Raw genomic sequence first — 25808 nt, 5'->3', positions numbered from 1 at the left:
ATTCTTAGCCTTTCATCCAAATGTTAATAAATCTTCATAATGAATATATGAAGAGTTTCTCAAATATTATCACCAAATATTTTCATTTTTTTTAATTCTATATTTTTATTTATTTATCTTTTGTACACAGTCACTGAACACACACAATGCACGCATATTGTTGCATATAAACAACGCTTTTCTTGTTAGTATTATGATTCATCCTGTATTCTCTTTTAAAAATGAAAGAAAAAATAGAAAATTTTAATATATATATATATATATATATATATATATATATATATATATATATATATATATATATATATATATATATATATATATATATAGTGTGTAGTCAATTTATTGTTATTTCTCTTATGTGAAACCAAATAGACGAGAACAAAAACTCGTAAATGGAAAAGAAATATCGTGTGAAAGAGGGGAATGATTTAAAAATACAAGTTGTGTCCCCTACAACTATTTAAGATTAAAAAAAACTTCTTCCATAATAGAATCAGAGGGAAATGATTTAAAAATACAAGTTGCGTTTCCCTGCTGAATTGCTAAACTAAGTCTCTGTATTAAAAATTGTTTGCTCCGCGGATCTCCTGTTTTCGCAACCAGCTGTGAACCAATTTGTTTCACTAGATTCTTTGCCTCTTTGCTGAAAACATCCATTGTTTCAACAGCAAAGGGAATGAAAATATGGCCCTCTTTTAAGCATGTATATTTTAAATGTTTTCGTCTGCACGCTATCTCTGCCGCACTTCCAGCTTCCTTAGATGTTGATACGATATGAGAAGCTGCAAAAGTGTCAACACAAGTAACATCCTATATTAGACATTGTCCTTTTTCCCAGGGGACTAACGTGATGCCATCTGGTCTTTTCCTATCATCCCTTGATAAACTAGATGGTTCTAAAATTGATTGCACTTCTATACTGGCCAAAGCACGCTTTAGGATATCATTTAATTCAACGTGTCGGGACACTCTGCCTGCGCTTTTGTAACAGCTCAATGGATGCAAACACTTTACATGGACCTGCTCCCGACAAATGCATGTAAATTTTTTACACATGTTCATGCCAAGGCGTAGAGCAATACAAAGACGAAAAGAATTGTTATCCGTGAGAGTTCCAATATTCCTCGATGGAATTGATTGCAATCATGCACCAGATTCTTTTTCTTGTAATGCCTTAAAGCGAGCTATATCAAATACATTATCCAAGATTAACTCTTGTTCAATAATTGATTTTAAGATTATTTTGTCCCAACTTTTCTGTACTTCCAATGTGGATGGTATGTCATTTCCAAATAAAAACTTCCATACATCAATTGCCTCTGTCAAGTGATAAATGACCACATCATCAACAGGAATGTTGGAGATGAGTGGTCTCACCCCATAACAAGAGGAAACAAAAGCTGGAAGACTGAGGTCCGAGACTCTGCGGATGTTCAAACCTCCGACTTGAATTGGAAGACTAGCTTGTGTCCATTGTATTTGATTCATGGATATATTTACAATAGACTCTAATGCTTTTTTCAGGCAGGCATCCATTTGGAGAAGTAGAGATGGAGTAGTTCGAAGTATACCATGTTGGAGTAGTTCGAAGAAAATATTGTAACTTTGGTATACCCATGCAGTTTTTTAGAAGGAAATATGCCAAGTGAGATGGTAAAATTTTTAAACGTTCAGTAACATTTTAAAAACTGATTTAGGTGCTCATTAAAAGCTATTTCGTATCTCGTTTCATGCAGTGGAGCACCTAAAAGAAATAACTGGTTCGCATTAACTGTTCAAATACCAGGAAGAAGCTGTTGAAGTTGTGATACAATAGTGGGATCCACTTGTCCAGGTGTGAAAAACAGTTCACATTTAAAAGGATTAACTTCTAAACCAATGCGTTTAGATTCCGCTAATAAAGTATTCACATCCTGAAAAACGGATCGTGGGGACCCACCCAAAGTACCATCATCCAGATAAAATAAGTTTAGTTCAGATGATAATTTGCGAACTATAGGATGGATTGATAAGCTGAAAAGCATTGGGCAAGCGGGATTCCCTTGTTGACAACCGACCTGGGACAGTATTGTTTTCTCTCCAAAAAACAGCATTGATGGACAAGCATAACTTTGCCAGAAAAAGGGATAGGCGGCAGGAAGCTGTTGCTTTATTTCACTTAGCATGATATCACGTTCCACTGTATTAAAGACATTTTTATAGTCTATTTTGAGAATGACGTGCTGTGAATTTTCATGGTTCTTGATAAATGTTCGAGTTAAATGGATAATTGCTTCACACCCTCTTTTCGTTGCGAACCCTAATTGGTTGGGCTGGAAATAGGAAAAGCATTGCTGATAAACACTGGAGCATGTGAGCTTAGAAGCCAATCTTCTTAAAATGCAACCTACAGCTATTGGACGAATTCCGCCTTCTTTCTTACGGAGTGCACAAAGTGTGACTCCAAAGAAATATTTTCGTATATCTTGAGGCACTCTTCCACAAAATAGGATTAATTAACCTCGTTAGGTTTTCCAATAATATTTCAGCTGCTTCCTCTGCCGATTTGGATAACAGATCCTTTAGATGTTGTGGAGATAAGCAATGAATGCCTGGAGCTGAACCACTAGGAAAACTGTAGATAGCTCTCGAAATCATCTTAGCATCCACCGTTAAAACAGGGTCATTTTCTAAACTAGGATCTGGAAACGAGAGTTTCCTAGATGGCATGGGATGCTTGTTGGTGAGAAGCTTATAGGTCTCCTCGTTCATTGGGGCCAATGTGTCATCTGAGCTTAGCAATCGGATTGCACCTTTTGTGTCAAAATCCGAAATTTTTGCTGCCACTTTTTTTTTAATTTTTCTTCTTTTTGAAGCGATTTGTTGGCGGAGAAGACAAATTTAGGTTTTCTTTCACGAGGTTTGTGAGAGATTTATTCTTTCTTTCAGTTGGTATATGGAGACCATAATAAGAGAAACTTAATATATTTTTCCAGGCAGAGGTGTCATTTTGGTTTACACAATCTGCGATGATAGACGCCAACTTCTTAGAAACAGCATATCGAGCTCCTCGGGGAATTCTTTTCAGAATGAAAACATTAGATTTTAACTTTCCCAGTTCTGTCGCAAATTCCTCTGCTTCACATATACTATTAATTTTTAGTTCAGCATGTTTACGAGTGTTGTGACCTTAGTCCTTTTCTTGTTGGAAACGTTTTTAAACATGAAGGACAGGTATGCCCACTGTTTCCCGATAACTGTAATTTGTTTCAGATAATTATATTAATATTTGCCATGACACGGCAAATCAACTTTTATAATTATAGCAAATAAATGAACATTTGAAATGTCTTTTTCATTGTTGGAATTCAATCAGTTCCGGAAATGTAACGAATTCTTCCAACGATGAGTGATGATAACTATAAAAAGTTTGGATTGGAAAACACTATCACACAAAAACCTTTTACATTATCATACTCTCACACCTTTTATCACATTTCCGAAGATGTTGGGAAAAGTTTATTCATTAAAAACTAACTAAAATTCACTAAAATCGCGGAGCGGTTTTAAAACACGTCTATACCGATCAACAATCAACCAAGTGTATTTTCTTGTCAAAAAGTGTTCTTGAATAGCAAAATATCTGTTGCATAGTCATCGGAAATCTCCAGACCTAGTAATTGAAGTCATGACTTCCATAACCGCACAAGTCCAGCTGAAGAGATATTGAGAAACTCAATAAAAACTGAATATTTGTTGGAAATCTAAACTTAGAAATCAGATTTTTTCCTACTTAGTGACATTTGTTATCCAGCAAAGTGTAAGTATGAAAAAATCTGATATTCAAGTCCACATTTTTCAACAAATATTCCGTTTTTATTGAATTTCTCAATATCTTTTCAGCTGGACTTGTGCGGTTATGAAAGACATGGCTTCAATTCAATTACTTCCAAAATATGATGATGGTACCATTGATTAATAGTTAATATAGTTGAAATATCTAATATTATTAAGATATGTAGGTTCTTTCAAGCGTTTTGTCTTTACAGGCAGATTCTCATTTGTCAGATCTACCAATCAAAGATCTTTGGATCCAAAAAATAAAATAAAAAATTCTTAAGATCAAGGTGGATGGAAGAAGAAGTTGCATGTGTTTTTTAAGAAGTAATGGATCTAAACTACAAAGTACAAAGTGCAATAAGTACAAAATCTGCAGAGACAACTTGTGATTCAAAGGGAAACTGTGTACATATAGTTCTTAATCACGTCTTCAAGAAATACTTTGGTTGGATGATTAAGAGATTAATACACAGCTCAAGTTAAAATTATTGGAAGAATTTAGCAAGATATATTTAAAAATATGGTTTGATGAAGCATACATCTTCGACATGATCATGAAGAATATAATGGACATATCTGTGAAGTAGATATAACAATTTCTCGCTTTTAGAACACAATAATCTTATGTACTTCCAATATATATATATTTAAAAATATCTTGGTTCTCTTTAAGACGAGGTACCTAACTTTTGTGGTCCGTTAACGGAAGAAGATTGTAATGGAGCTAAATTTTGGAGAAAAAACTTCAATATTAAACTATTATTCGCAAAAACAGTTGTTCCTGTAATTTCAAAGGAGTGTATCAGGTTTCAAATATCATCAAACTTGCCAATAAATATCGGTGCAAAGTAAAATAAAATCGTCTAAATGACCAGAAAAGTGCAGAAAAAACGATATTGAAAGAATATATGATTGATATAATCTTTGTGAGCACGATATTTTCCTTGGTTCTTCTATGGACATGGGTTGTTGAAGATGGAAAAATGTCTGCTCAGTTAACCAGAAATTACGTAAACAGCAAGATTCGAGATGAAATGGAAAAGATCATAACACACTAACGTCAAGACACAATATTTTGCACAAAATATTTTATGATTAGTTGAATGTGGACAGTGCACACAAAAGACTCAAAAATGTTTAAGATTTAAATTGAGAAGAAATAAAGAAATTCAAGTTTTAACTAGTAATCAGGGTTCTTCCAAGAAAGAATCTAAACTTCAATGTTCCTTACTCAGTGGCTGTAAAGACATCGAACAACTCCCACCGTTTATTTCAAGGAAGAAACTGTAATATTTTAGCGCTTATGATTGATTATTCAACGTTCTTTAAGCACTTCAAGACTTTGTTACTCACTTTTGATGGCGCATCTGAGATTATTACACTTAATATTACCGTGCAGTAAGCAGCAGATACCTGTTACTACATCTTCATAGAGCAGAAACATCCTAAACCTGCAATGAACTGTTTGTGTTCTGATTATCGATTCTGCACCAAGCTTCTACGTTGGAACTGCTGTCCATGCCTGCTTTAAGTCCAATGGATATTAGTAAGTATAATGTTACATCTAAACATTAAGTAACTGTAGCATCTTTCTCTTTCTTTTCAGATGTTTGCAATGTTGTTTTTACCTAGCGCTTACCCCTTCTCCTACGGGCGGCCATACTCCTGGTGCAGTTTCACTCGATGGATGTCGTCGCCATAGAATGCTGGTATTTCTCTGTGTAAATTGATGACAGGGCATGTTGTTGGCAATAAACAGTACTGATTTTGACTTTTGTTTCGACGTTTCCTCTATAGCAAAAGAAAGTAACACTCAAAAAAAATTTTGTAAAGTTTGTTTGCAATGACGCACACAGTTACATCAGTCTTTTTAACGAATGCCTCTGTAGATGATGACCGACCTTTTTCACAATCCTTTAGGTAAATTTATGTTTCCTGTATTGTCACCAAAAGTTTCCAGCTTTAACAGATATGTGGCGCTCGTACAGCCTCCTGTCCTTGCTCTTTCGTTCCGTAATGTTAACGCATGCACGTTGTACTACTCACTGTGATTGGGCCATATGTAATTGTTTGATCATAACATTCTCAGATAATAGATTCTCACAGGAAACCATACTCCAAATCTACTTTACCACAGATCTTGTGAGTTCCACTGATGTTCTTTTTGGATCCGATTTCATTGATGATGTGAGTTGCAGAGGAAGATGCTGCGCATAACGTTTAATTAAACCACTGACAGTAGTCCGTCCCATTACAAAGCCATTGTTTTGACATTGTTCTACTATGAGGGAAATGCTAATTTCCATGGGAAAGAGTTATGACATAAGCGATTTTCAAAAGTTCTAAAGCCATTTTCCTCATCGGCATTTTCCAAATTACAAAACCTTCATTCTGCTGTACAAGTGTGAGACTGATTCATGTGTTAAATTCCGTTCAAAACAATTACAATAAAATACATTATGATAAACACTAACCGTTGATTTCTTATATTGTACAGAATGATCAAAAAATCCCACTACCCCTATGTATTACATAGATGTTAAAAAATTGTTTCTTATTGTTGCATGTGCTGATATGTATCTAAATTATGGCTGAAGAGTCCACTTAAGCCATAGAGGAACGGATCATAATGAGTACTTGGGCTCATGAACGACCCCAAACAGGAAACTGAATGAGAGATGTTCAGTATTATTTGATTGTAAGGTTTCAGAAACCTTCACTTGCAAAACCAGCAATTTTACGGCGAAATAAAAAGCTAATTGCAAGTGGTTGCATAAAAGGTAAACCCCACTCAGGACGACCACTAACATGACTGGAAACGTGTGTGGAGCCTGCAGCGTCTGTCAAACGTTCAGCAAAAAGCTCCATTCGTAAGCAGTCACAGAAATTTTGTATCCCATACTCGACATTTGATGAAGGATTTGCAGTTAAATACATATACACTTTCATTTCTAAACTAATTGTGTGGTAGTCACACGCAAAATCGTCAGCAGGCTTGTGGGCGAATGCTTGATGACTACAGCTCTTCCTTCAAAGGGAAGAACATGTTATTCTCGGATAAGTGTGCAATATATCGCAGTGCAAACGCCAGAAACGTTTATTTCTGGAGTAAAGAAAGCACAGATTTTTGTGAAGAATTTGAACACAACTCAGCACATGTCATGATCTGGGCTGCATTGTCTGCAACCCACTTGGTAGGTTCATTTTTCTTTGACGGTGCTGTGAATCACATTGCGTATCTCACTATGTTACATGATTGGTTTATTCCGTATCTGCAAGATCGGAGATTACACGGCCGTCTATAGTTCCAGCAGGATGGAACACCAGTCCATTATGCTATTTCCGCTAGAGAATATCTCAATAATAAATGGATTCGACGTAGTTCTATCCATTTGCCTGCACCTTTGAAGTAACCACCATGACGTCCCGATCTGTAATTTTGCGACAATGCATTATGGAAGTTCATTAAAGAAAAGGTTGCTGCTACACGTTACGAGACAGTTCACGAACTTAAGAATGCTGTTCGATATAAAATGCGACCATCTATTAATATGTGGACACGCGATAGGGGGTAAAGAGACTTTGTGATCACTTTGTGGATATTAAGAATATTTAATTCCAGCTTAGGTACTAATAAATTAGTTAACTGTCACACACAACATAAAACAATTGAAATATACAACGTTGTAACATGGAATACAGTGAACAAAACTTTAACATCCTTCATTCTTTTCAGGTTTCAAGAATCTTTGATTGCAAAGAAGCAGGCTACTGTTGAATTATCTTAACCTTGGCAATTACCTTGAAATTCTACGTAAAGAAGACCAAGATATACCTTTTCCCTCTCAAGAAGGTAAGTTTTCTCTTTGTCTTTATTTAATTATAGACATTTCTTCTATTTTCATTAAATGTCAAATATTGGCTTCGATTACAAGGGGGTACAATTATTACGTATGTTTTTAAAATTATATTCTCAAGGATCTCAGTGCTGCATAAACACAAAGTGGCCCAGAAGTAGGTATACAGTACCGTACTAATCAGTTCGTTGCATTTTTTATCATTTCTTATTCTTATCTATTAGGTAGACTTAGTTTCTTTATTATTTGTTCTTAATGCCTTTTGTCTTTTGCCTTAAGCTCCGAACAGCCGAAGGAAATAAACCCACAAACTAGAATGTTATACTTGAACAATACAGCGGTGTATACCTACTTTTGGGCCATCCTGTATATTTCTGTTAGCGATTTGGTAATTTGTCACGGTCCCTTCTAACCAAAGGGCTATCTCGCATGTATTTCATGAAACGTGGTGTCGGGTTCGAATATTGGAATGCATAGAATTCTGCTGTTTGCTCATCATCGTAAAGCAATTGGGATTATTTGATTAAGAAGTAATGAACTCCACTCCACCCTATACGGAGTGTCAACGACCAAGTGATGCGAAGGGCTGACCACACATCAAGTAAAATCCGTCTAGTTGACCATAATACTTCGTGAGTTGAAACGTTAGTAATTATAATCCATTTAGCTATATTATTAATTGATTGTGTTGGGGGTTTAGCGTCTCTGCCAGCATCGAGGATATATGAAAAGTGGACCTACAGCTTAAAGTGGATTTCGAACCGCACGAGCTCCCACCGGGAATCCTACCCACGTCTCGCTCACCGAAGACGTGTATGCTAACCATGTAACTATGAGAAGCTCAGTCACGTCATTAACATTAGTGATTATAGGTAGTTGGCCCATAGGAGTTTGCAAAGAATTTAACCACTTATCAAGAGAGACAAGAAACATTAAAAAATAGCACAGAAAATACAAAAGTGTTATATATATTTGACTGCTACCATTGGAATGTCAGCTTTTATGTCTGAGAGGAAATCTCTCAATAATGCAACCAATGAGTGAATCGCGATCACGTGTACTTACGTTATAAACTCAGTGCATGTTCATGGAACAGACTATCAGTCACACCAGAGGAAGCGTGTTGTTTAACAGGGTCATGTGAAAGTGTATCATAGAGAAAACGCAATTGTAAGTGCTTATCCTTTACGAGTTTAAACTGAAACGTTGTTCCCATCTAGCCTAAAAACTACCCACAGTGATATTTTCGTGCCCGTGACTCAGAATTGAAAAATGAGCTCTACAGCAACCGATCAGTGGATATTTTGATGAGTTCCTCAGCAATATCCTGAAAGTATTCATGTCATTGCAGACGGATTCGACATATATCATACTACTATCGTTCGCCGGAGTCCCGCAATCTATTAAGATGAAAAAGTTGGACTCATGGGTGCCACATGAGTTGAGAGTGAACGACAAGGATCCTCATCTGTAGGTGTGCAGTTCTCTGAATGTACTTAACAACCGAGAAGATTTCTTGCATCGGATTGTCAATTGGATGAAAAATGAATCTGCTACGACAATCATACATGCTCAAGACTGAATAGATCGTGATTAATATCTAAACTGACTACTCCACCCGCAGGTTTTATTGCTGGAATGGTGATTTATGGTAAGAGTGATTTATCATGTTTTTCTCCATCTAGGCAAGACCATCACTGAGGAACGTTACACTGAACTCCACGAAACTCACCGAAAACTTGTACACGAGCACCCAGCAATGGCTAACATACATGTTATTCTCTTGTATCACGAAAATGAACTTTCAATATCGCTCGAAGAACGGTACAGACTCTAGGTGAGTTGCAGTATGAAGCCCTTCATCACCACCATGTTCTAGTGAAGTTTCTCCTACCGACATCTCAATCACTTCTTGGCAATGAACGTCCCTGATGGGGTACAACGTGCACTTGAAGCTTTGCATCGCGGACTCCAGACTTGCTTCGTCATGAATGTGTTGCTGTAGCTGGAAACAACCCTAATCAGGTTTAATTTTTCGCCTTTGAAAGCTACACGTCAATCGGATGCTTCTATCGCACCAACCAAACACTTACATATCTATATGAATGTAAGTATGTATATGTGTCTCGTGATATCTGTTGACAATGAAGTACAGTAAACCCTCGTTAACACGAATTCCAAGGGACTGAAAAAGCAGGAGTTCGTGTTAAAAGAATTCGTGTTAACCGGGGACCCAAATTTTATTATTCGAATACATTTTCTCCATACATACGCACTACAGTACAAACTATACATACCACTACAGTATATTATGTGTCATAGAAAACACTAGAGATGGTATCGAGACGAGACTGAGTAGTCTCGGTCTCGTCTCGGTTCCAAATTCGAGACAAGACCAAGACTATCCTCTGTCTTGATACCATACACAGAATTGTATCGAGACGAGACTGAGAGTTTCGGTCTCGTCTCAATTTCGAAAAGCACTCCTCGGTCTCAAATTCGAGTTAAGATCGAGATCGAGACTAGTTTCGGTCTCGGTACCATCCTCTGAAAAGTGAAAACACTACAGTTGTTATCCTAAAGTTTATTATCCTATCTTCGAAGATTAAAAAAAATGTTTCCACGCAGAAAATCCAGGTCAAGTTATAAAATTGATAACTCCGCTAGCAGGGTGAGTACCGCTAATAATTGAAAGGTATTTATGATAGCTGTCACCAGTTTGGAGTTACAGGGGAGAGAAGATGTTTAGTCTCGAGCTGTCGCCAGCTCGTCTGCCAAGCACCTGCATGTTCAGCGCTTGACGGAGGACAGAATCAACACCTCATAAGAGAGGAAAGATACCTGTTTCTGGTTTTTCTCTTATTTAGGCAATTTTCGTCTGTATAAATACTGTATGACAAAAACTGATCTGGAGTGAAATCTGAAATAAGAAAAATGATCTAAAAAAATTGAAAGTTCGTGTTAAAACAAAACCTTTACTAACTCAAGGGACTAAAAATTAGTTCGTAATTCGTGCTAACCGAAATTCGTGTTAACCGATAAAGCTTCCTATAAGATAACGTACAGCGATGCCGGGACCGAAATTTTATTCGTCCTAACCGAGTGTTCGGCTTAAGCGAGTTCGTGTTAACGAGGTTATACTGTATTTACATGATAATTTTTTGCATCATCTTCAAAACAGGTACATTGGTGTTGCTTCGATATCTGAGTGGCTAAATATGATTTATAACAAAAACTATTCCAAAGAAATTATTTCGTTGGGAAGTTTTGGTTGATAGTAAAAGATGCTCACATGTTTTAACGGGTTTAGTTATGGAGGAATCAAGAATGATTATAGATTTTATAGTTTTAGTGATATTAAAGTTTGCTTTATATTTTTAATTCTAGTTTTCTTTGACGTAACTGTGAGGATAATATCTTTGTGATATCGTACTCTCTTCTGACTGGAAGTATCGTGCTTTAATATTGGACCATGTGTGCAAGTTGATAACATTATGTCCGCGGATTCTCCTTCTTTCCTACTTTCTTACCATTTTTTCCAAACTTATGCACTTGCATATATCAACAAAAAAATTATTATTCCATTTTCTTTCCGGAACATATCTTGTTTCAGGGAAAACATGTTGGGTAATATATTAATAGGGTGGCGAGCACCAACCAAGAGTAAGTGAAACTAAAGTAGTAAGTTACTAAGAGAGAAGGAAATCGGCGACTTCCAGTCGAGAGAACTGAACTAAAGGAGTAAATTACTACAGGAGTAAATTTTTCATTTACTCTTGTAGTAAATTTATTTACTCCATAACTGCTGGAGAGCACCATCAAAGAGTACGCTATTACATTAGTAACTTAAGGAGGAAATAAGGCAAAAATTTACTCCTAAGCAGTAGTAGGAGTAAAGTTAGGGAGTAAGATGTGTTCTTTGATTTCTGTGTATTAAATATCGAATTCTATGGATTATCTGGACTAGGAAGAATATATGAAGATGTAGGAAGAAGTAGGCAACCCAAGAATGAGGATTTTAATGGATAGAAGAAACCCATTTGCGATGTATAGCGACCATGATTTCAAAGAGCGGTTTGGTTTCGTAAGGAATCCTTTGAGTCGCTGCTTGGTATGCTGGAGCCATTACTGCATCATAATTCTGATAGGAACCGTGCTTTGTCTCCTAGGCTGCAACTTCTTTGTGGATTGCGAATCTTTCGCACTGATACTTATCAAATCATAGCAGGGGATCTCATTAACATCCATCGTACTACTGCTGGAATTTTTAACGGTGTGATAAAAATTTTAATTACCTTAAAGCCACTGTATATGTCCATGCCACAGAACAAAGAAAATACAGGGTGCGGCAGAGCCAGCTAAGCAGTTTTAAGGAGCAATAAAAAGTAAATCTGGATATACTATATAGAGAAAAAATGTTTTTATTTTCTAAATTAGTACAATATACCATTTTACATTCATTTAGTTTTGAAAATAATGTCCTCGAGATAGCGGCCGTTAGCATCAATACATTGTTGTAGACGATCGCTGAAGTTTCGAGCAGCTCTTGCACACATATCGCGCGGTATGGCATCACTTTGTCAATAATCCGCTGTTTTAACTCTGGTAGGGTGTGAGGGCGGCTTTGGAAACCTTTTCCTTCAGATATCCCCAAAGAAAGTAGTCACAAATGCTCAAATCCGGTGACCGCGCAGGCCACTCGACATCACAGATCTGTTGTTTTCATAATAAGCGCGAAAGGCAAAATTACGATGTGCACTGGTCCAGACCATATTAGCCACTGAAGTGGGGTCAACGACTGAACAAAGGCAGACCACTTGCAACTGCTTAGTCGGTTCTGCCGCGCCCTGTATATATCAAGGAACAAAAGGAAATTTAACTAATTGGTGGATTCCCGAAAGTCATATGGCCATAGATTATGTACACTCATGTCCAAAATTATTGTCGCATGTCTATAAATATGTTATTCTAGGAATATAATTTGATAACGAATTCGCCCGGTATTTCTTATAATGTTCGTATGTGTATTATCGGCAAAGACTTATATGTGGCAAATTTCATGTCAAAAGAACAGTAAATAAGAACAATAAAACGAAAATAAAATTTTCTTATCCATTTAGCAACATTTTATTTTACTCACTATAATTTTCGTATTTATATTTTTTCCCTATGAAATTACCACAAATATACATTTCCCGATTATACACGTACTATCAGTATTAAAAGTACCCTGCAAAACCATTATCAAGTTATATTCTTACAAGAAGACAGTTATAGATATGCGACAATAATTTTGGATATGAGTGTACAGTATATATACTCATACTTTGTCCTTCTGGAGCAAGCAGAGCTATACAGAAAATCAAGAATTTCTTTTCTAGTAATACACAAATCATTTCTGATGCCAATATGAAGATTTTGAACTTGTTTTACGGGTGCTTGAAAATGATTAGAAAAAAAACTTAATTGAAAAGTTGTAAAGAAGAAACCAGTATATCCACCCTATTACGGGGGGAATAAAGAAACAATTACTGATAAAAGATCAGCATCTCCGCCATTTTACGGGGGGGGAGGGGAATAAAAATAGAAATTACTAAGAAAGAACCAGCATCTCTACCATTTTACGGGTGCTTAATTTGAAAAGTATTTTCAAAGAAAGCTGTGTCGTCAAAGTGAGATTTTTGGGATGTTTTTCAAGGGTAGAACGAGTTCTGGGACCGGACGACATCCGTCTGAATTTAAAAGAAATAAAAATAAGAATTTTAGCTTTTTTTGGAGAGAGTGAGGGTAGGAGAGAGGTGAGGAAGAGAAAGGAAGAAAACTGACGTTACAGTACCTGTAGCTTCATCTTCTCTGCTGGGCTTCCTCCTGTTGTTTGCCTGGTGTTTAATATGTCGGGTACCGAATTATAAACTGTTTGGTTTGTTTTTCAAATTACTCCCGAAGTGCTTGATTGACTGCCGTGCACTCCCCGGACCGACTCCGTTGACTGTCTTTTGATAACTTCGCGACTATAGTCCTTGATGTCCGACTCCAAAGTCTCCAAGCGACTCCAAAGGTTCTGTGAGACTTCGAAGGCTTCGTGTCACTCCAAAGGCTCCGTGTCACTCCCTGTTTTCGGGATGGAGGGAGTATTTAAAGACCAACATCTTTTGGTAATTCTGCTGACTCCAGACACGTGTAGATGAGATGTTTTCGTCCCAACAGGTACTCATGACGTCAGAGATGGACAGATAGTTGGGAAAGTAGCTCTCTTAGCTTTATTACATAAAATACATATTGACATAATATATTATATAACATAAACAAACACTTCCATGATTTAGCCACGAAAACACAAAATTACGGAAGAGAAACGTAGACTAAATTCTCAGACATACATGAATTTCATAAACTAAGACATCCGAATAACTAGTGTTCTTCGACACATAAGAGATGGCTTTATGAAATTAGGAAAAAAAGAAAAAAAAAAGAATAATCTCACAACACCGAAGATAAGTCTGAAGATGTCTTAAAGAATAAATGATTTTGTGGGAGATTAACGAAAGTCAATAAATATTAGTCTCTTCACACTTGGTAAGCCGTGGCTGGGCTTCACGTATGATGCATGCATTTGGAACATTGGTAATCTTATAGTTCTGTAGAATTTGAAAATGGACAGTATTATGGGTTGCTTGTTGGAGATAGCGGATATGCTCTCTCCAAACATCTTATGACTCCTGAGTTTCGACCTCAGACAGGAGCTGAAGAGTGCTACGATAGAGCCCATATTGTTACAAGATGTATAATAGAATGTTTGCAAGAAACGTTTCCAAATTTTCACTTAAACAATGCGATATTGAAAAAAAAATGTGGGAATGTTATTGTGGCTGCTGCAGATCTGCACAACTCTGAAATAGAAGTTGGAGATGTGTTTCACCCTGATGCTGTGCATGTGAATGACATCAACCAATATGCATTTCAGCCAGAAGCAGATGCTGCAGGCAAGCAGTCAGAAGGTTTATTATACTTAATTATTTTAATTAAAGTTGTACCTAATTTGCTAGTAAAATAAGAAGTTATTATAAAGACTTTTCCCTCTTAAATGAATATAAGGTACTGGATAGTCACTACTGCAGTGAAATGTGACCCATTTTATTTTAATTTTATAGTTATGGTTCTCGTTTTCTTTTTTTTTCCTTTTTTTTTTTTTGCAACTAGGGAATTAACATTTTCATTTTATTTCTTACTTCAGTATGTAAAGTTATACAATAAAGATATTTTCATTATTTCTAAGAAAAAAAAAGACGTCTACTCTTATAATTTTGCTAATACAAATAAATATTAGTATGTGGTAATTAGAAAAATTAAATGTACTGATGCTGAAATAATAAACAGAAACATTACGTCATGTGAAAAAGAAGACCATATTGGAAAAAATATCAATCAAATAAAATATATTGCATACATTTAAAACATATTCATATTCATTTACAAAAAAACAAATTTCTCGAGCACATTGCCTGAAGAACCGGAACCTAAAATTTGCTCCATTTCGTTGTTGAACTTATTCATAACTTCCATTTTAAGGTTGTTTTCTATGATTTCTCTCTGTCTTTTAATTAACAACATTTTTGCATTATATTCCTTTCGTATTAAACGCATTTTCAACGAAAGAAGCATGTCTGCTTTTTCCAACAACTTCCTGTTCTTCACTACAACTGCATGTTCTCTGCCTTTTTTCATGGGCGCATCTTTTGATAAGCTTCAGCTCCCGATAGCAAACGAAATACACGTACCAGCAGTGTGTAGAAATGGCTTACTTCTTTAGTAAAAAGGCGTTACTACTTTAGTTACAACTAAAGAAGTAAATATAAATTGAGCTCTCCAACAGTTACTAAAAGAGTATATTACTATGGAAGTAACTTACTAAAGTAGTCCAGACTAAAGAAGTAAGAGTTACTAAAAGAGTAATTTAGACTAGTTTGGTATTCAGTCAATGATTTGTATACAACACTCCATAATACATAGTTGCCTGCAAGCCTCTTCAGTCTTTCAAAGCTGTTGCAACTGGCATCTTCTTTAATCTGGTGTGTATACTGTAGTGTTATCCTTCCCCTAGCATTTCTCTAGCAATTTTTTAAACTAGTCCATCATGCCATAAGATATGTTCAGACCAGATAGCCCTACTTTTCATATTTCTAACGGAAAAGTTCTTTTCTCCTCAATTATTTTCATTACATTAGAATTTTTAGAAAAAAAGTAGCCAGTCTTTACAGATTTCAATGCGGTAAATACTAATATCACGGATAAAATTGTCTTCTAGATCAGGGTTAAAGTAAATTGAAACTTTACCTTTCACGTAATCAATAGGATATATACAGTGTACATTAATTGAACTTACTTTTTATACTCGCGGTTTCTTTGCCTTCCTCTAGTGTGTATGTGGGGGGTATCTGGATCATCTCTCTGTAGTATCCAGCAGAAATCAGCCAACATAGCACTGAATGCACAGTTCTCTGGAAGAGCATCGAGGTGGGAGTAAAGGAAGTGCATCTCCAGTGTCATGTTACAGTCAATGATCTTATAAGCATGAACGAGGTCGTCCACAAAGTCCCTGTAATTTTTAGCTCTCCCTTTTCCCAACAATGTTGTCTCTTCACGAAAACAACGCCTCGCATGCGTCAGAAGTTACAGTGGCCTAAAAGTGTGTATTTAACTGTTCAGCATCATCGTTATCACTACTTGATGGTGGTATATATGGAGAGCAGAAACTAGCAATCCTTCGCCATGAACCACAGAACGAATTACAGATGGGATGTCAGAGTATTGAATATTTCTTTTCCTCTTGGTACTGACTCCTTTCCTCAAGGGAGGTACCATAAACAATAGCAACCAATGTTTGATTTGTGAGTTCACGCGAAATAGTAGGCACACCAAACTCCATGGAGACGTTTTTTACATGTATCCAGGCATTCAGTGTAGACGAACACAAGAGACGAACATGCATTCGTGTGGAGTCCACGATTTATCTTGATCTCCGCTGCTTTAGCCAATGGTCACCTTTAGAATCACAAATAGCATGTGCACAAATGCAATAAAAATTATCAGGTTTGTTTGACAGCGTAGAAGCGCACAATAATACAATTCTTCTATTTCAACACTTCACCTCACATTCCTTCACTGCCAACTGCCACGACGCTAGTTCCAGTAACAAGTGAGCACAAGAGCACGCTGTCGTGACTGTTGACAATTAAAATACCATCTGGTTTCTATTTCTACATTCGACAATACTCAAGTGACAGGATGGTGCGCACAAGGATCATGGTGTCAAGCAGTGTTGCCAAATTGTATTAGAAGCGTACAGCTCACTCAGTTACGGCAGAGAAACCGTTGTCGCAATGCCTTTGCATGTAAGTCTTATGATGTCACATAAGTGTTACTGTGCAACGTAAACACATTACTTACTCGTAATCCTGAGCTAGGAGACAATTTAAACTATGATACTCTTGTTTCGCGCATCAAAATCTATAAAGCACGGCTACTTTTGTTTCTGTAAAAAATAAAAAGCGAAAATTTATGGACCAGTGTCTTGGTTTGTTACTTTGTCCATCCCAGGAATTTTCAAAATATATCGTTCGGTAGCACCGGATTTCAAAGGCTGCTATGCATGTCTTATTTGTTTAGCCATGCGTCTAAATCTAGGTACAATATAAAAATACTCTCTGATCAAAGGTAGTTAACAAGCGCCTGCAAATAAATATATCAATATTACAGGAAATAAGTATATTGCATTTGCAATTGAAGGTAACTTTAGCTTGGTTTGTTCTACTAACAATCTCTTCTTGAATCTTCAATCCAGTGTTATATTACAACTAAGTGCATTCTCTAACTTCTCTCCACCAATAAAATATCTTGCATTTGTTTTGTTCTTAGCTGCTACCATTACCTTTGTTTCAGAGCGATTGGATCTTCGTATTATACTTTTTGAGTATTTGATCCATTATATTAAGCTCGGCTTCGAACTCTTGCTCATTTTCAGCTAACTCTTCCCCTTCTGAATCCAAATTGATTATCTGTTTCCTTCGATTCTCTGTAGAACGATTATCTTTGGTATTTTCGACGCATGCATTATTATCAGAGTTCTTGTATGTTCACATTTGATAGCCAACGTTTTTAAATCTTTTTTTTAATAGTTCAGTAAGGTAATTTTTAAGTTGTGGTGTCTTATGGGACATGAAGGGTGTTGTCCATGTGGATTTTCTGGACAAAGGGAGCACAATTAATGCCCAGTATTACTTCCCATTGTTGAGTGGTGCTGAACGAAAGTCCAATTTCAAGAAAAGACCTGGGATGTTGTCTGGAAATGTCATTCTTCTCCATGACAATGTTCGCCCTCACACGGCCAATGTGACAACAACAACTCTGGGCGAAATGCGCTGGGAAGTTCTGCCCCATCCCCCTACAGTCCAGATTTAGCCCCAGTGATTATCATTTGTTTGCATCCCTTAAAGACCATCTGGGAGAGAGAGGAAATTTACGACAGATGAAGCACTGCAGAACGATGTGCCTAGTGTTTACGACAAACCAATTCTACGTCAAAGGAATCAAGATGCTACCACAACGATGGCAACGGGCCTCGACGCTCACGGAGAATACTTTGAAAAACTGACATAGTTTGGTGCTTCTTGTGCTATCTGTTTCCTCTGAAGAAATAAAAGTCCCGGTCAACTTTCAACGACCCTTGTCATTGATCTGGCCTACTTAAAACTGCTCTTTGTACTTACCATCCTTCAGTTCATTGAAAATATCAGTATTTCAGAATCTACGTTACTAAATACGTAATAATTATAAGAGCTAGGTCTAGTGAATATAGTGGCTTGTCTATGCATTGGAACTACAAATCTTTTAAAATATTCAGTTATTTACTATCCCAGTATGAAAAAGATTCGTTTGTTAAAAAATAAACCTACGTTTCACTCTCGCTTTTCTTTCAATGCTTCTTAATTTTCCTCAGAATGTTTCAATTATAATCTTCATTAGTTCTTTGGCTCTTCTCATACGTAATACTTTGTATTTGGTAACCTTACTTCACAGTCAATAAAATAATAAATACAATAACAAACTTGTTTACTTTTGTGTTTACATTTACACTATATATTTCGTATAGTTTGGATTAAGAATATATTGCTATGATCTCTATTTGTTTCCTATTACAAAAGTAATTAGTATTCTCAATATTTGGCGGGCTAAATTTAATTCTTTTCAATTTTCAGATCACTAATGGTATGCAGAATTGATTTTAGGGTACGTAGCTTTGATTAAATGGGGTGGTCGGATCAATGGGTGGGTGGGGATAGTGTACCATCAATCTTCAGAGACTTCAAAGGGCCAAAGGTGAAGATTGATGGTGGCTGGATTGACAGACAGGGGAACAGGCAGTGGAAGGAGGGCGTTTGGGCCGCTGGGCAGACGGTCGGATGTAGTTACGTCTTTTTTTTTTCAAAATCGGCACTTTACATATTGATCTTTTTTTTTTTTTTTCTTGGGTGGCATTGGATTGGGTGCGTGGGATGTCTTACAGAGGCAATGCCAGTCAAGTCTAGAGATATCCCAATTAAGAGGCAGACCGGTATTACACTGACACACACACATCAACACATAAACATATACACGTACGACACCACTTCCACGCACGCATACACATGTACATACGTATGAATATATTAAACTACACACACCTCGAGTTACACCACTAATACTCTCACCGCACACACACACACACACACACACATACATACATATATATATATATATATATATATATATATATATATATATATATATATATATATATATATATATATATATATATATATATATATATATATATATAGATAGATAGATAGATAGATAGATATCTTGAACAGGTTTCTTGGTCCCCATTTTGGGACGTATCGACCTCTTGCAATTTTCTCCAGAAAGCACAAGCGGTCACTTTGTCCCCGTAAGGTCTCTCCGTCCCCAAAAAAAGGTCTCTTCTTCCCCAAATGGATATCCAAACAGGTCGTTTTGAAGCTTGGAGGTCTCTTCATCCCAATCAGGCTTACCAACTAACTTTTGTATGGAAATTGTTGACTTAAGATTTTTAAGCACAGAATTCACTGTTCAATACTTTATAGATGTGTATATTGTTCTACACATCAGCAATAACATATTGATTAAAATTTTCAAATTATATCCTATTTTCGAGATCAGAATTTTATTTTGGGTATATCAATAACATAGAAAGGAGAAAGAGAAAAGAAAATATATGAGAATATTCATTTCAACAGTTAATATTTCAAATTTGAAACATGTGCAATGATCTCGCACTATTAAGGCAGTTATTTAAACTAATTTTATCTTTAAAGTAAAGATTTGAAAAATAAAATCTTTCAGTTTAACGTCCAACGATTATGACCTAGACTAAGGCAGTCGATGATTTAGACAAGTTAATGATAATGGAGGAATTAATTGAATGAGAATGTTAGATGAAACGAGACTACCCCGAGAAAATCCATGAAAATATTGTCCACCACAAACTTACGTGGCCGGGGATCGAGTCAGGGACTAGACGCTTCAGAGGTAAGCACCTTACTACTGAGACACCGTGCCCCCTTTCTTTAAAATTTTCGTTGCACGAGTATTACATGAACAATATTCTAATGGTTTTCAATAATATGCTAGTAACACAAGTAATTGAGTGACTGACATGGTAACAAACATGTTTACGTACATATCGTTTAAATATAAAATTCGACTATACGTAGGAGTTCTAATACCACTATCTCTGGTGTAGTCGGAAATATTATATGAGGGATATGCAATAAATCTAATAACACTAATAATCTATTTTATAAGATATAGTTAAATTCTTTTTGACACATTATCCCTCTCCTCATTCATGTTTAGACTCCAAGTACGATATCATGGTATTCCGAATTCCTATCATTCGTTTATTTATGGCTCATTCGATTCTAGTTTATATTCTTTGTGTAACAACAATAACATATCCTCCCGAGCTCGTCCGTGGCTAAGCGGTTAGCGTACGCGCCTTTGGCGTGGGAGGCCCGGGTTTGATTCCCGACGGGAGCTCATGTGTTTCGAATTCCACGTTAATCAGTAGGTCCACGTTTCATATAGCCTCGCTGCTGAACGGGGGGTTAAAGTCAAAATCAAGTCATCTCAAAATATTTTCCCCACCACACACACACACTAAACAGGTATTTAAAGGAGTTTGAGACAAAAGAACCTCCCTCTGGGCAATCCGCGAAATGTATGTATTAAATCCAAGATCTCACCCGTGTCTTCCGAATATGTAAATCAATTATAGTGCAGTGCATCAAGAATCATTTAAGTTATTATATATTTTTTCAAGCTGAACATGGAAACGACATATGACATACAAAGGACATACGACTATCTTCAATATTAAGTACCACACCTTTTAGTCCCCTTGCCTTCCGTAAATAGGCATATACTCAAGCCCCGTGTGTTGCAAACTGTAGTCCGTGAATCAAAAGTGATACTCGAGATCTACACTTCTGATGCTCTTAGAAATGAACATTGGTCCAAAAACGAGGGAGAAGATAAAATTGAAACAAATCAGATATGAAAATTAAACACTACTGCTAAGAATCTCAAACATAATTTGAAAATTACATACGCAACCATAGTTTACTTTCTCCTTCAGGACTGACATTTTATAAACTTTGTGACTCTAGTGTATAAGATATTCTTCTTCGTTTTCAATTACAAAACTGACAAACCCGCACGCAGGACACCATTGTTGTCTGAATGATTGAATATAATAGAAAATTTAAAATATTTATGGCTAGCAAAGTAGCTTTAATAACACGTTAATAACATCTTTAATTAAGAATTTCTCGATAATTACACGAATTTAAGATGTCCTCGAATCCAAGACGCGCCCCAATTTCGCTGGGTTAAATTAAGAAAATAGTATTATGTTCCATTTTTACTATTAATAAAGAGTTCTTTGATATTGGTCATTTTCGGTGATTTTTATATAACCCTCTCCCCTTCCCATGTTGGGGGGAATGGCATGATAAAAATTATCCCAGTCCCGAATGTCATGTATGTTGAAAATTTGTCCGAGATCGGTCGGGTGGTCGGTTCAAGAGTTACTAAGTCTTATTTATTTTTCTATATCTCTCCCCTCCTCTCCTCCTACCCTAAGTTCTATCGTCAAAGGGATATGATGAAAATCACCTCAGATCCGAACCTCACCTATGTTGATAATTTGATTAAGATCGGTTCTGTGGTTTAAGCGTGATGAAGTCACAGAAACACTTACTTTATATTTCTTCTATTCTATTTTATTTTTTTCTTACGTATATGTCCCCCTTAACCTCCTCTACATTGTGCCGTCAAAGTAATATGAAAACATTCCAGGCACGGACCTTATCTATGTTAAAAGTTTGATCGAGATCGGCCGGGTGATTCAAGAGTTATTAAGTTTTATTCATTTTCATATATTTGCCCTCCTCCCCTCCCCTCCCCTAAGTTCTACCATCAAAATGAAATAATAAAAAAACGTCTCAGGTTCGAACTTCACCTATACTGAAAATTTGATTGAGATCGATCGGGTGGTTCAAGAGTTATTAACTCACAAACCTGAGCACTTTTATTTTTATGTTTATTGATTTTTGTATATCTGCCCCTCCTCCCCATTGCCAACTTTGTTCCATCAAGCTGAAATGGTAACATCCATCCCAGGCACGAACGCCATCTATGTTGAAAATTTGATCGAGATTGGTCGTTCGATTCAAGTATTATTAAGGTTTATTTATTTTTGTATAATTCCTCCTCCTCCCCCACCCCTATGCTCTAACATCAAAGTGAATAGTTAAGAACACTCCTAAGCCAGAACTGCATCTACGTCAAAATTTGATCGAGATCATTCGGGTGGTTTAAGAAATTAAGAGACACAATCATAGCCACTTTCAATTTGGAACTAAAGTTTTTTGTTCACAGACACCGCTATTAATATATAGATGAAATGAAATATTTAAGTTTTACGTCCCACGATTATGCCGGCTAGACTAAAGGAAATTCTTATGATGAGAAATAAATGAAATGGTGGAATGAAGAATGTGGTAGGAAAGGGGAGAACCCCGTGAAAACCTACGCACACGGTTGAATTATTAAATGGAAGGAATATGTATTTATTTACACAAAAACAAAATAAGGGAACCTTAATTGATATTCGAAAATTATTATTTTTTTTTGTAAAAAAGAACGTACTGTATATTGTTATTAATGTATGCAGATATGGTCAAATGTTGATGATAAATTACTTTTTCAAAGTGTAAAGAGTATTGTGGTCCACAAAACATTCTAAATAGTGAAAATAGTTCTGATTTTAAAAATGTTTGGGAAATGCCGTTCTAGTCCATTTTGAGGTGATGTGATGTAAGTATAAATTAATCTTTCCCGACACACAAGGAGATAGATCCAGTTCCAACGTATAAAATTTAATAATAATAATAATAATAATAATAATAATAATAATAATAATAATAATAATAATAATAATAATAATAATAATAATAATAAAAGAATAACAAGTGAGTTTCGTTTCAGTGTGAAACACTAGGATAGACTTCCAAACTGCGAATTCAGTACTCAACCTTGAAGTATGCATCTCTAACCACTGGTTGCAACAGAGGAATAAGATCAAAGATTGATTCTGTTCCTCGGACACTGAATCAATTACAAAGAGTCATTACTCGATATTTTTCTTATTGTTTTTGTTTTACGAAGATTAATATTGAAACTGTAATTGCTAATTGATATCAGTTCTGAAAAAAGAGGAATAAAATCAGAGGTGAAACATATTGTTCAGGATTGTATCCCATACACACAAAAAAAGGGTTATCGTTATCTATTTCCATTTTATCAATTATGTGATCAGTGTTGTAACTAAAAAATCGTAGATTTTTACCATTTCCAAGTTGAGCAAGTAGATGAAAGTCGAAATAAAACACCATTTTTAATCAACGAAACCAAGTTTTGAAACCAGAAGTAGTAGTAAATTTCAACCACTTACGGTTTTGGTAAAATTGCTGAGTATGGTGATGGTATATTCTATTGGGACGCTGAATCGATTGACAGAAACCGCTTGTCGCTATCTATTACCATTTTTGTTCTATGGCTATGAACGTAGCTTTCTATGGCGGAAATGGTTGACTTCTACCCCTTCCGATTTAAATAGAGGGTTAAAGAAAGAAATGGAGTCTATTCGTCGAACAATGAGTAGACCGAAAAAAAAAAACTTTCTTGAGTCATTATTTTTGTGTTGTGAAAATCAATATTGAAACCTGAAACACTAGTAAATTTCAACCATTTCTGGTATTAGTAGACTGTTGCAGGTAGTGATGATGAATCCCATTGAATCGATTTCAGAAACACGTTTGTTGTTTGTGTACACATGGTACTAATGTTGAAACTGGAAATGGTTTATCTGAGAAGCTTCCGTTGTGAATAGAGAGTTAACAGAGGAGATAGAATCCATTCTTGCGACGCTAAATTGACTGAAAAATAATCGCTTGCGTATCTTAAAGTTTTCGCTCTGGTATATGTTGACAGACGGACGGACGGACACGAACGTTCACACTTTTCCACACTTATGGACAGCACAGTTTGGAAATCTAAAAAAAAAAAAATAGTCCTGGGGGGTCATGGGCGTCCCAAGTTTGCTTGGGCTCCCCAGAATCTAAGTGTATGTGTTGGATATATGACAATTTAACACACACACATTACCGGGACCAACAAATTTAATAAATATCAGCACCACTGGTGCAGGGATATATCGCCAACTACATTACTGGTTAGTTAGTTGCACGTTCGCAACTAGAAGAATCAGGTGCCCTCCAAAAATTCTCGGACCTCTGAACCTATGAAATATTATTATTGCATTTTATTAAAAGAAAAAAAAATCTTGTTATTTAATTTGACAGAAGAAAACTAATGAAAACATAGGTATTCGTAGTATATTAATTTGTGTGAAGAGAAATGAACAGATATCCTATATTTGCACTGTTTTAGTTGCTTACTACATCCCCCATTAACTATTAGCATTTTCTTAAATGTGTCTGTGCTTAAGTGGTGTAGCACTTATGGTCCAACATTTCTAAACTGATATTAGAAATAAATTTAAATAATTCTGTTGACAGATAAAAATATTTTAAGAGGGAACATTATAGGTAGTACGAAATGCTTTAAAGTTAAAAAAATAAAACTGCATTGTTATATCTAACTCACTTTTTTCATATACAACACTTTAGTTATATTTGTAATTTCTTTCCATATATTTTTTTTAAATACAGGAAACTACCATTATGCACAACCTCTGAATCCCTTTATGTAGCGAAGGAACATCTGTGAAGTTGTAGTTGGTCAGTATTCACGACATAAATATACTCGTAGTGAACTAATGGCGATCTACGATAATTAATTTAATTTCAGGGATGCTGAAATAGTAGATGAAAATTAAGGGGCCCTGAAAGCAACTGCAATTGTAGAGAAAATAATTACTATTACATTTTTCCGGGGTCGAAATATACATTTTGTGAAGGTTAGGCAGAACAGGAATTTTGTTCTGGTTAAAGATAAAATAAGATACAAAATGTGCCACAAAGTGCTGGAGAGTCATTAGGTAGAGCACGAAGATACCGATGAGAATGTAAGAAATGCAACTTTACTCTCATTTCGAAGGAGAGAAGATATCATAGCCGACAACGGGTTGGTACTTAAATGTATATGCAATATAGAGTATTCTTGTAAAAGGCTGCTGCACCGGGCAACCCGTGATTTCCTTGATATATGTATATACAAAAAGAAAATATATATATATATATATACATATTCGAATGCCTTGCAATTAAAAAAGATCCCACCTTCCCATCCTCCTTGCAGACCTACTGCGAGTTCGCAAGATGAACAATTTCGAATTGTCTCTCGACAAACAATATGGATTTGGATGAAATAAACAATAATATTTTTGTAGGCTGTAACGACACGTCGATATGAAATTTCATTAGAGAGCATTTACACGAAAGTATGAAAATATAATAAACTATTAAA

Source organism: Thermobia domestica, chromosome 11 (genome assembly GCF_964235325.1).
Source record: "Thermobia domestica chromosome 11, izTheDome1.hap1.1, whole genome shotgun sequence".
Lineage (NCBI taxonomy): Eukaryota > Metazoa > Arthropoda > Insecta > Zygentoma > Lepismatidae > Thermobia > Thermobia domestica.
This window is presented reverse-complemented; position numbering follows the sequence as displayed.